This window comes from Mirounga leonina, unplaced genomic scaffold, assembly GCF_011800145.1.
Source record: "Mirounga leonina isolate KUSES-001 unplaced genomic scaffold, KU_Mleo_1.0 Mir_53, whole genome shotgun sequence".
NCBI lineage: Eukaryota > Metazoa > Chordata > Mammalia > Carnivora > Phocidae > Mirounga > Mirounga leonina.
The window spans coordinates 18,056,555-18,069,203 of NW_023270807.1; positions in this window are offsets into that span (position 1 = coordinate 18,056,555).

Consider the following 12,649-nt stretch of genomic DNA (forward strand, 5'->3'; position numbering starts at 1 on the left):
ATGATCTCACTGATATGAGGAATTCTTAATCGCAGGAAACAAACTGAGGGTTGCTGGAGTGGGGGGTGGGGTGGGAGGGATGGGGTGACTGGGTGATAGACACTGGGGAGGGTATGTGCTCTGGTAAGCGCTGTGAATTGTGCAAGACTGTTGAATCTCAGATCTGTACCTCTGAAACAAATAATGCAATATATGTTAAGAAAAAAAAAAAAGAAGAAGAAGAAGGTAGCGGGAGGGGAAGAATGAAGCGGGGGAAATCGGAGGGGTAGACGAACCATGAGAGACGATGGACTCTGAAAAACAAACAGGGTTCTAGAGGGGAGGGGGGTGGGAGGATGGGTTAGCCTGGTGGTGGGTATTGAGGAGGGCACATTCTGCATGGAGCACTGGGTGTTATGCACAAACAATGAATCATGGAACACTTAAAAAAAAAGTGAAAAATAAATAAAATAAAAACAAGCAGCTTAAAAAAGAAAAAGATTTTCCTTCTGAAAAGTTGCTTATGATGTCCTTTGGCCAAAAAAAAAAAAAAAAGAAAAAAAAAGAAAACGGGCATTTTCTGCTAAGTTTGAATGTTCTTGATAACTTTGCCCCAAGGTCCCACAAGACAAAACTCTGCATTTTAGTAAGGAGTCCAGCTCAGTCACAGAGGTGGGGCATCGTGCCCTAGGTTTGCTCTTGCTCACCCTGCCACAGCCCCTTTTCAGGGCAGAAATCTAGGTTAGGCCAGCCAGCAGGGCATGTGGTTTTGCGATTGCTACTATGTCCCTTCATGAGTGTTCCTGTAGAATCATCATTCCTATGCCAGGAAGAGGCAGCGCGTGACCTCACAGTGGTCAAAACTGACAACTCGGGGTCCCCTTCAGACTGGATCCCACCCCCGCATCCGGCAAGCGTTATCTCGAAGAGGGAAAAAAATGATAGCATGAAAAGTACTGAAGGACCTCTTCCCCAACGGGGTTGGTGGGAAACATGCTGGGGCTATCTATCTCACAGAAAGTCAGAACAAACAGGAAAATCCCGTGAGACGAGGTGCATCAAGGCTTTCTTGTCGGTGATCGTTCCCAGCACTGGCAAAACTGCAGGCCAACAGGCAGCTCGTAGACTGGCGCGGAGGGGAGTGGGGGGAGAGTACTGGTACCTACTCCCGAGAGCGTAATTTCTCAGAACATAAGCAGGGAGGATGCTATTGTTTCTCTGTCCCAAATCCTCCCTTCCTCTGTTAACAGCTCAGTCCCTCTGCTGTGACCATTCTCCTTCAAGTTCTCCCTCACTCCACTCACCAGGTTTTCTACAAAAACTTTCCATGACCACACACTGCTAAGTAATTCCGGTGAGCCCTTCTGTGGGAATTTGGACTGTGGTCTATACAAAAGGCATATATTTCCTTGGAGAGCTAACTTGGAAAGATGTAAAGCTGCACAACTAGTCCTAGTATGTCGCCCCAGCATTAACTAAGAGGAAGAATAAACCAATTACATTAAAAAAACCAAAACATGGGTGCCTGGGTGGCTCAGTTGGTTAAGCGACTGCCTTGGGCTCAGGTCATGATCCTGGAGTCCCTGGATCGAGTCCCGCATCGGGCTCCCTGCTCGGCAGGGAGTCTCCTTCTCCCCCTGACCCTACCCCCCTCATGTGCTCTCTCTCATTCACTCTCTCTCAAATAAATAAATAAAATCTTTAAAAAAAAAAACAAAATGAGAAGAGATACAGAGTCTAGGAGACCTTTATGTTCTGGATCCACTTATTCCTAAGGCCCAGTCCCTATGTCCTGTATCCCTTTTAAGGCACTTACTACCGAAATTCTGTCACTTGGGAACAAAATATATATTGTTCAATGACAAAAGCAAAATAACGTGATCCAATTTTGTTTAAAAAAAAATGCATCTATGTATGTGTTGAGGAAAATATGGAAGCATCTAGAGCGAAGTTTCAATAGTAACTATTTCTAGATGGTGCATCTCAGGAGCAGTTCTCTGAATTTTCTAAATTTTGCCCAGTGACCATGTATTTATTACTTGTATAACAAAAAGCTAGCAGCAGAGATTTTGTTAGCTTTTTACATTTTTATTTTTCTCAAAGAGGTACACATGTACAAAGTTTAGATATTTAAAGCTTTTATTTTTTTATTTATTTATTTTTAAAGATTTTATTTATTTATTTGACAGAGAGAGAGAACAAGCAGGGGGAGCGGCAAACAGAGGGAGAAGCAGACTCCCCACTGAGCAGGGAGCCCGATGCAGGACTCGATCCCAGGACCATGAGATCATGACCCGAGCTAAAGGCAGTCACTTAACCAACAGAGCCACCCAGGTGCCCCTAGATATTTAAAAAGCTTTTAATGAAAAACAGTAGTGCTCTGCCCCATCCCCAATTTCTACTCCAACAGTGGCATCCATGTCTAAAGCAATCAAAAAGATTATTTGGAGAAAAACATGGGTTTTTGGAAATAGGTCTTTGGAAATGCAGTTTGGAAATGTTCTGTGAGTCAGATCAGGGCATCCTTGCTATAAACGTAACCATTAGTTAGGGCAAAAGCCTGATGACTCCTCAAAAGGCAGGGCTGAATTCAGACATTGGCTCTCCCCGCTCCCATAGAGGACCCCTTGAATCCCTGTAGGCAGAGGGAACTGGGAGGAGGGTGGGTGGGGTCACTGCAGAAGCCTCTCTGTCCCTCTCTGTCTGAGGCCCAATATGGACCCTGCTGTGACCCTCCTACCTCCCAAGGAAAGAAGCTTCAAACACGTTCTTGACAGAAAGTTGCTGCTGAAAACTCTTTGTCATGTCCCCCCCGAAATCCCCCCTACTTTGTGAACCCATTTCATCTCGAGTTTTTCTCTGGGGAAACCAATAACAGTTGCATTTCCATCCGGCCCCACCCCCTATATTTTTAGTTCTTTTGCCCTCCAAGGCTAATAAGTAGGTCTCATATACTTACAGACTTTTCAACTAAAATATTAGGAATTCTTGTTCTCTTCATAGGAAAATATATTGTTCTAAATAAAAAGTACATTCATGAGAGCACACTTAGAAAATACAGGAGCGTGTGTCTCCACAGCCCAAACTTCCAGATAATTCCATGGCTTGTCTCAGCGGGCCATGCCCAAGTAGTTTCTACCCCCAAAATGTAAATCCTTCCATGGGCTTTTTCTGTTAGCAAAGATGCAAAGTCATTTCTGTTTTCTTATAGTTCTTGGGGGGAAAAAAAATCAATGTGAGAGAAATCACTTTATATATCTTGAATGCTGACCTTTAAGATTTCTCATGTTGGCCTGAGTAGCTCACATTTTACTATGGTCATTTTGGAGTGGCTGTTTTGAACCCTGTCATTGTTTGGACATTTACACCATTTCGTGACTCTTTAAGAACAAACCATTAAATAAATGTTCAACTTTTCCTTATTACCAAGTTACGACACTCACCCCTCCCTGAGCCTCAACCTACCCCATCCCTGAACTTTCTCCAATCCCAGACTTCTATCCACCCCTATGGGGTCATTCGGGGAAGAGGGATGCAATGAAGGTGATAAAAGCAGGTTACTTGGTAACTTATTCTTTTATAAAAAAAAAAAATGCTAAAGGGCGCCTGGGTGGCTGAGATGGTTAGGCGTCTGCCTTCGGCTCAGGTCATGATCCCAGGGTCCTGGGATCGAGTCCCGCATCGGGCTCCCTGCTCCTTGGGAGCCTGCTTCTCCCTCTGCTTCTCTCTCTCTCTGTCTCTCATGAATAAATAAATAAAATCTTTAAAAAAAAAAAAAATGCTAAAGGTTCAAGGCTCCTCATTCTGTTCTCATTGGAATGTATCAGTGGCCACATCGCAATGGTTTTTCAAAATATTCCTTCAGTCAACACACCCAAAAGTGAAATTAGGGCCCAGGGCCCCAGAAGATCCCTGAAGGAAGAAGTCCCAATGTTGTTTGACAGCAACTGAAATCTGCATAGTGGTATCCCCGAAGGGAATTTGCACACTTTTTTCCCTTTATTTTTTAGGTTTTGTGGAGAGAAACTACTGGTCAGAAGAATTCTACCCAGTGACCTAAGCTCCTAGTGATGTCCTTGTTACGGCCTGACCCTGCCTGACTCAGCTGTTGAGCAAATGTGATGGTCCTCATGACTTCTGTCCCTCCCATCCTCCCTCCGCTTCCACATCCTCTTCCCGAAGCAGCAACTGCGGACACCTTAGAGAACTGGAAAAATGCCATCCCAGAAAATCAACCACCTGTTGACTGCCTTTCCTGAACTTTAACCCCCCGCACTCAGTAAAGCATGTTAGCCAGAGCGACCCACTGTTCTGCTTGACTTGTCCAAACTGGAATGCCACATAGTGACAAAGGGCATATGCCAAAATAAAACACACTCTACAACAAAGAAAACCTTTCTCCCCTGCCTCTGGCAGGAGACCCACACACACACACACACACACGCACACCAGCACACACACATATCGGGTAGAGAAATAAAGTCCCAAGATGAGAAGAGAAAGGGAATCCTTTAAAAAAAAAAATAAGCCTCTTGTGTTACAGACATTCCTTTGGCTCCCAGCCTTTCCAAGTGGCAAATGGCACCTTCAGTCATGCTCTGTTGAAGCTCATCAATGTGCTTTATTCATCACCATGGGCATGCATGGGAGGAGGGTGGCGGTGAGACAAGGGGGTGTGAAGGGAGGTGCAAAAGAGCAAAGAGAGAAGGATGGAGAAGAAATTGGAAGAAAAAGAAAGGAACATATTTTTTTTTAATATTTATTTATTTATTTATTTTAGAGAAAGAAAGAACGGGGGTAGGGGCAGAGGGGAAGGATGGAGAATCTCAAGCAGGCTCCACATTCAGTGCGGAGCCCAACAGGGGGCTCAATCTCATGACCCTGAAATCATGACCTGAGCCAAAATCAAGAGTCAGACGCTTAACGAGCTGAGCCACCCAGGACCCCCGAAAGGGACGTATTTTTAAATACTGAGAGCAAATACTGTATTCCTGAATTGTAGATCTTCCAAATACATCGCTGCACGTTGGTTTCTACACCTTCTCAAACTCCCATTCCCAAATTCCAACAACGTAACATGTTTTGACTTGATCCACACAAGTGCTTCTTGGTAGAGAAGGATTTCAGAGAGATCTCCCAGGAAATGGATGGGAGGGACTATGGAGAGGCAGACATTTAGATAAGAAAAATCCAGTGTGAAGAGTAAACACTACAAACTGCCGTATACGTTACTCGCTTTGGATATTTCTGTTACTTTATTATCTTCCCTCACTTCTCTTCCTCGCTCCCTGAGTCTTCCCCATTGCGTTCCCCTGGCTCCCTGGGGGCCCCTGCCTCAATCCCGCGTGCCCTAACAGGTCATAGTCTGAGCATCGCCCCCAGGGTTCCCACCTAGCCCTCAGCCCTGCAGTGATGTGCTGGAATGTCACCAAGCTTCAAACCCGCTGACAGAGTGAAGCTGAGCCAGGAACTCTACCTCTCATCAGCTCAAAGGGGAAGGAGGGCGAATGAAGCTAGATCAGGAAAAGCCAAAATTGTCCTGGAGGTGAGAGCTGAGCTGAGCTGAGCATTGGCTGGGGCCTCTGCAGAGCACCCATTACTCCATGGCCCTCAACAGGGACATGTGTTTGCTTATCATTTATGCCATTCCTATGTCTCCCAGTGAACACATGAAATGCATCCCTAAGTTTTGCAGTTTGGGTTCTTCATAAGTGACTCTAAAAGCCCACGATGTAGTGATTCATAATTCTTCCCAGACAGGAATTTGTGTTCCCTCCCAGAGGCTGGTGTCTAGAAGTGAGTCATTTAGAAAGTGAGTGAGCCCCAGGGGGCTGCCCTGCATCTGCCCCCTCAGCTTGGGGGTTCTCATTTCTTCCACAGTCTCGTGTAATCCTCACAACAATATAGGTGTCTTTATCACCATTTAAAGATGATGAAATGACAAAACCAGGTACTTGAGATTTAGGTCGTCTTACAGGTTTTGGACAATTCAAGACAGAGTCAGAGCAAAGCGTGTGTTCTGAAATATGTATACGAGGGAAGTAACCCAAACCGGGAACAGATGGTCACTGCCACCAGGCATTGAACTTCACCAGGCGTATCCTCGCGGCCAAGGTCAGGGGGAAATACGGCAAAGTTCAACAAACTCAATAGCTTAACACTTCAATCGTTAATGCTATTGCTTAAAGTATCATATGTATTTGCTTGGTAGAGAGAAATTTGCTGAAAGAAATTCCTTCAAAGAGCCAGGGCACCATCTGAGTTAACCTTTTCTGACTCACTGGGATCTGGCAGGCAAATCCCTCCACCTCATGCTAATACATCTACACCACCAGAACTTACATTCTCAGATTTATTGAAAAGTACTACTTTTTAGTATTGTTTTCCTTAAAATAATAACAGAATGGTTTTCAATGCACACACAAAAAAAACCCGGGTATCTCAATAGAGGGCCAAGAAAAGAAATAGGCCAGTTCACCAATATCCAACATGCCAAATGATTACAAAAATCTCCAAGGAGTATATTCTTATGAATACATTTTTTCTTATAAACATATCTGATAAATATAGTCATGAAACAAAAAAGTAGTAAGTAAATGTAAATGGAGGTCTAAGACTACCAAAAAGCCCAGGGCCTCTACAGATGAACAATACAAAAACAGAATTACTATTCACTTTAAAGTTGCCCAGAAAATAGAAAAAGAGCAAATGTTACCCAGTTCGTTTTATGAAACTAGTGTAATCTTGACTATTTATGAACAATACAAATAAAATTCTATTATTTTCATTTATGACTATGGGTAATAGTCATAATAGTGGTAACAGTGATAGTCCTGGGTAAAATATTAGCTAAGCAAATCTAAAGAGTAATACAACAATAATAATATGTTATCTGTCAATTATATCTCTTCCCTTCCAATTCTTAAACCTCTCCTTCACCGTTCTATGTCATCTGGGACTTCCAGTGCCATGTAGTGGTATGGGGGAGTTTCTTTACTTTGTCCTTTTTCTTAAAAGAAATGCACCAAAGTTTCTCTGTAAAGTATTGTTTGCTGTTGTTTTTAGGTATATAATTTTTACCAAGTTGAAATATAACTTAGTTTATTAAGAGTTGTTTTTAAAGTTATAAATGGTGATGAAATCTACCAAGTGCCTTCTCTGCACCTATTGGGATAATCATATAATTTTCCTCTTTTACTGCATTCTGTAGTAAATTATACTGATAGATTTTTTTTAAATGTTGGACTATGCTTGCATTCCGTTGGGGGGAAAATATACCTGTTCATAACATATTATTCCTTCCTGTTCAGTAAGGAACTCCATGGAAACATTAACAAATAGACAACAGATTCACAGAAGTTCTTTGCAAACTATAAAACAAGAATTGCAAGTCAAAACAACTAATATTTATAGTATACAAGAAACCCCACCACGCAGCAATAAAACGAAGAAATTAAAAAGTTGACAAGCCTAAAAAGAGATGTTCAAAGTTGTAGTAATCACAGAAGTGCTAATGGAAACAACGGTGAGATATGACTTGACACATAATTAGATTTGCAAAACATTTGGATCTGCATAGAGAAACCCTTGTGTTCTGGAAGGAGTAAAGGCTGAGGAGAGTTCTGGCAAGTCTCAGTAAAAGCGATACGACCATACCTGATGATTCAGAGTTTCCACTCCTAGGTATAGAGCCTAAAGAAATTCCCACCCAGGTCTGTAAAAGCACATGTTCAAGGGTATTATTATTGCAATGGTACTTGGGTAGAGGCGGAGGGGAGTTGGCTGCAGCCTGGTACCCATCACTGGGAGAGAGGCTGGGTGAAATGTGGAGCAGCTACACCACAGGGTAGAAACACTGGTCAAGGTGTGCTGGTAATAATTTGAATGGCTTTATACTGGAATCCTGAGTGAGCCAGTAAGAAACGGAATGAGATCTATAACATACTATCGTTTGGGTAAGTGAAAAATACATATGCACAAAACAACAGCCATGCTACAGGAACACATAAAAGCAAAAAGGCACAAATTAAGCTCATTTTAATGCTTGCCTAGGATGGCGTGGGGGAAGATGAGAAGAGGAAGTGGGAATAAAATGAAAGAGGGAGAGAAAGAGAGGCTTCGGGCTAATTCAATGACAATGTTTAATAACTTGAGAATCTCAGGATCCTATTATTTCCAAAGAAGGGGAGGAGAGAATATATTCATGAAGAAACATTAATATACTCTTGAAAATAAAGATTCCTTACAGTCTTTTATCAATGAATGAGCCCACTACCACACCCAAGCTCCCCCACTTATCTTCCCCATTTATCTTCCACCTACCCCTACCCCATGGCATCCAAGTGCAGCAGCAGGAGCTGGGGTAAGAGCACATTTAATACCCCTTAAAACAAAGTTATGAAAGTAGGTCACCCAAAAATGAATATTTTAAAACAAATAAATGTGGTACACTGATCAATTGATGAACGGCTTTCAGGAAATTGATTTTTGGAAAGTTGACATAGAGTCATTAGGAAAACCTAGGTTCTGATTCTCTATAAGCAACTTCCCATAACACGTTGTAACAATGCCATGTTCCTTCCCGGTGTCAGTTCTATATCTACAAAATTGGGGAAAGCTGGAAATGGAGAAAAAAAAATCAATTTTATAAGCCAATGAATATTCAGTAGACCCAAAAGCCAAAGAATTAAATGGTGTAGTTTCCAATCTAGCATGTTCCTTCATGCAAGGGCAGCAATATTCCTTCAACAGTACTAGACACCTACTATGCACTAGGTACTGTGGTAGGAATACACACAGATCTCAACTTTTGACATAAAATCTACTCCTAGGACCAAAACTTTCAAAGACCATATATCTTATAAGCAACCAAAGTATAGCATCAATGAGGAAATACTACATAAAATAAGTATGTCTATAATTACTAATGATATAAATATGTTTATAATTTATTCATGCATATTTGGTAGGCAAAAAATTGCCGGAAACATTAAGACAAATAGCACATGATTTGCTTTGTTTCTTTTCTCCTTCTATTGAAGTAAACCCTGCCCCCCACACACACACTGCAAAGAAAAAGCTTTAAAAGGTCTTCAAGTAAAAGTTTTGCCTTTAAATCTGCATCCTATTCCAAATATAACAGTCTTCCTTTTATATCCTCTCCATAGACAAAGATCTTTACAATATTTTAAGCAATTATAAATATAGATTTTTTTTAAGATTTTATTTATTTACTTGACAGAGAGAGACACAGCGAGAGAGGGAACACAAGCAGGGGGAGTGGGAGAGGGAGAAGCAGGCTTCCTGCGGAGCAGGGAGCCCGATGTGGGGCTCGATCCCAGGACCCTGAGATCATGACCTGAGCCGAAGGCAGACGCTTAACGACGGAGCCACCCAGGCGCCCCATAAATATAGATTCTTAACATTCAATAGAAGCAACAATATTTCAGAATGCAAGGCTGGAAGCATCCACATAGGAATGGAGTTTCTGTTGCTTCTCTCCTGAAGATCAGGGGAACTTTGTCTCAGTGACTATTGCCACCCACAATTGTCCTGGCATGTTCTCTCTGCCAGGTATTTCTCAGAGTTCCCAGAAGAGTTTGGTCGTGTTGTTTCTAAATTTTCTCTTAGGTATTACATCATTTGTAGAACCAAATCTTTAACTAGGAAACTACCATGTAATGGAAGTGAAGGAGGGCAGTGGGAGGAATGAGGGTCCCAGTCCCACCAGCCAAGCACCACCTTCCTTCTCATCCTTCTCTCTCTGGTCTCATCACATGTGGAACCACCAGCACATCACAAATACCAGCTTGAAAACCAATGATCCTGGGGTGACTGGGTGGCTCTGTCATTAAGCGTCTGCCTTCAGCTCAGGTCATGATCCCAGGGTCCTGGGATGGAGCCCCGCATCAGGCTCCCTGCTCAATGGGAAGCCTGCTTCTCCCTCTCCCACTCCCCCTGCTTGTGTTCCCTCTCTCGCTGTGTCTCTTTCTGTCAAATAAATAAATAAAATCTTTAAAAAAAAAAAAAAAGAAAAGAAAAGAAAACCAATGATCCTGTCTGCTTCCAAGATTTTATAGAAAAGAAAATGAGACCTGGCAAAGGAGAATATGACCAAGGTCAGATGCCTGCTGAGGTAAGTCTTTTTTGGACGGTGGAATTATTATTGACAAGGTAACAGTGGAGCTAAAATTCACACCCAGATCTTCTATTTCCAGTTTCTTCTCCCTCGCTGGCCATCTTAGCTTATGTGTCTATTGTAAAGCAGTGGTTAAGAGCATGCGGGCAGAAATCGAGTTTCTTGGATTACCACTCTGGCTCTGTCACTTATCAGCAGTGTGATTTGGATGAATTAGTCAACCAGTAGATGCCACAAGGCGATAAAATGAATAATGATATCCACCTCATAGAAGTCTCATAAATATTAAATAAGATGAACTCTGTAAAGCACTTAAAACAGGTCGTGGTGTCTAATACACTTTCATTAATTATTGGTTATTATAACCTGAAGAAAAATGACTAAAGGTGTTAATGTATGATAAGTGCTAGCTTTGTCAGGAAACACTTAATTTGATCATATGCTACAGGCAAAGACAATGAAAATTCTCTATCCACTTCGCCGAACATAGAGAAAATTACTGTGGATGCTGAAGGTTTCTGCTATTGCTCAAATGTGCCACCAGATGACAGCAGTTGATAATAGGAAAGATGGTTCAGACAACGAGTTGATTAATGCTTCCTCCATTTGCAGCATCAGTAAGAACATCCCTTCACGCCTCATTATACACATAACGTTTGTAAAGCTTTGTCAAAGAGCTGTCAAATTTCCTTTCTTCTCTAGAACTTCTATTCTAAAATGTATGCTGACAACAAAGGTTTAAACAGAACACAATCTAATTATATTCATATAGTTACTACTCAGCATTTTGAGGGAATAATGCTCATAAATATTTAGAAACTATAGAATTTACATTGAACTGGATTTTCACAGTGAATAAGCTATGTCCAAGCCAATAAAAGCAGTTGTTCACAAAATTAGATTCCAAGCATCAGGGGAAAAAAGCACAGATTCCAGCCCTGTTTGACTTTTAATTGAAGCATTGAAGGGTTCTGTAGAACAGAGGGTTGTAGGAGTCTGATTAAACCCGAAGAACCGAGTGAATCCAGATCTTGCTCCGTCCTCCCAGCCTAAATCATGCTGCCTGTGGCTACCTGCAGGCCTCAAGAGAGTAAGAGAGAAGGGGCCTGGGGGATTGCTTCCGAGAGCTGGCATACAAATGAGCCTCCTGAGTCCTTGGGCCAGACAGGAGGAATTTTAGCCTACCAGGTCCAAGGTTCCGCGGGAGGACCCCACTCATGGAGAATACCAGCCCATCCATTGAGAGTATGAGCTCAGAGTCAGACAAGTTGGGTTCAAATTCTGGCTTTTGCCATTTGCTCTCTGGCTGTCTTTATAAAATCTATTTCACCTACCTAAGCCTTCATTTCCTGATTTATGAAATGGAAATGATAGCACCTTTACTCAAAAACATATAACAGGATTATGTGAACTTCAATTAGTGAGCAGTCAAAAAATGTTAGCTACTACTCGTATTATTTTTATCATCACCCAGATATTATACGCCAGGCTCTGAGGATACCGTGTAGAACAAAATAGAGATATACCTTCACAGGTCAGATACAGACAGGCAAATAAATACATATGGAGTGTTATAAAAGGGAGAGAATAGGGTTCTATGGGAGCCAGTGGAGGGTGGTTAAACCCAATCTGAGAAGCAAGAGGAGGCTTCCCTTGGAGAAGTAAAATCTCCACTGGGAACTAAAAGATGAAAATCTTTATCCAGGTGGAGTGCCTGCAACAGAAGGAACAGCACTTGCTAAGCCCTGGATTTCAGAGATTGCATTTAGCTTATGGTTAATAATAATGATAGCTAACACTTCCCAAGAGCTTAGTATGTGCCAAGCACACTCGTAAGTACTTTACCTGTATAAATGCATTTGCTCTTCATAATAACCCCTGTGCAGGACTATTGCAATCCCCATTTTGCAGATGAAAAGACTGAGGCAGAAGACCAATTAGGTCACATGCCCGAGGGCATATATCCAGGAAGTGGCATAGCCAGGATGTGGCTCCAGAAACTTGACTTTCAATGAACTACTAGGTTCTATTGTTTGGGAAGAACAAGCTAAAATGGAGTACTCTCTACCGTAAGTTTGGAGAAACCCCAAGAAGACCAACACAAACTAAAATACAGATCTCCAACCCCAACCAAGAGCACTCAAGAATCAATGTTATCTCTCTGAAGATGTCTCTGGACATCTACAGATCAGACCAGCCCCAAAGGAAACAGCAAGAGCCATTTGTTACCACGAGGGCCTCTCACAAGCAGCTCTCAAAAGCTATGCTCTCTAGTACAGCAGCCACTAGCTATGCGTGGCTACTGAGTACTCGAAACGTGGCTAATGGGAGCCAGGGGCGGAATTTTACGTTCTCCTTAATTTTAATATTAAAATTAAAATTTTGAACTTGAAGCAATGTAAAATATTTCCCTGTTAAACACCAATTTAGTGTTCTGGTAGAACTGCATTTCCCTTTCACTGCTGCATCGCCTAAGACTTTGTACCGTAGTATGTGTGTTGGCAAATACTGTCTTTTCTAATTCCTTGTTAA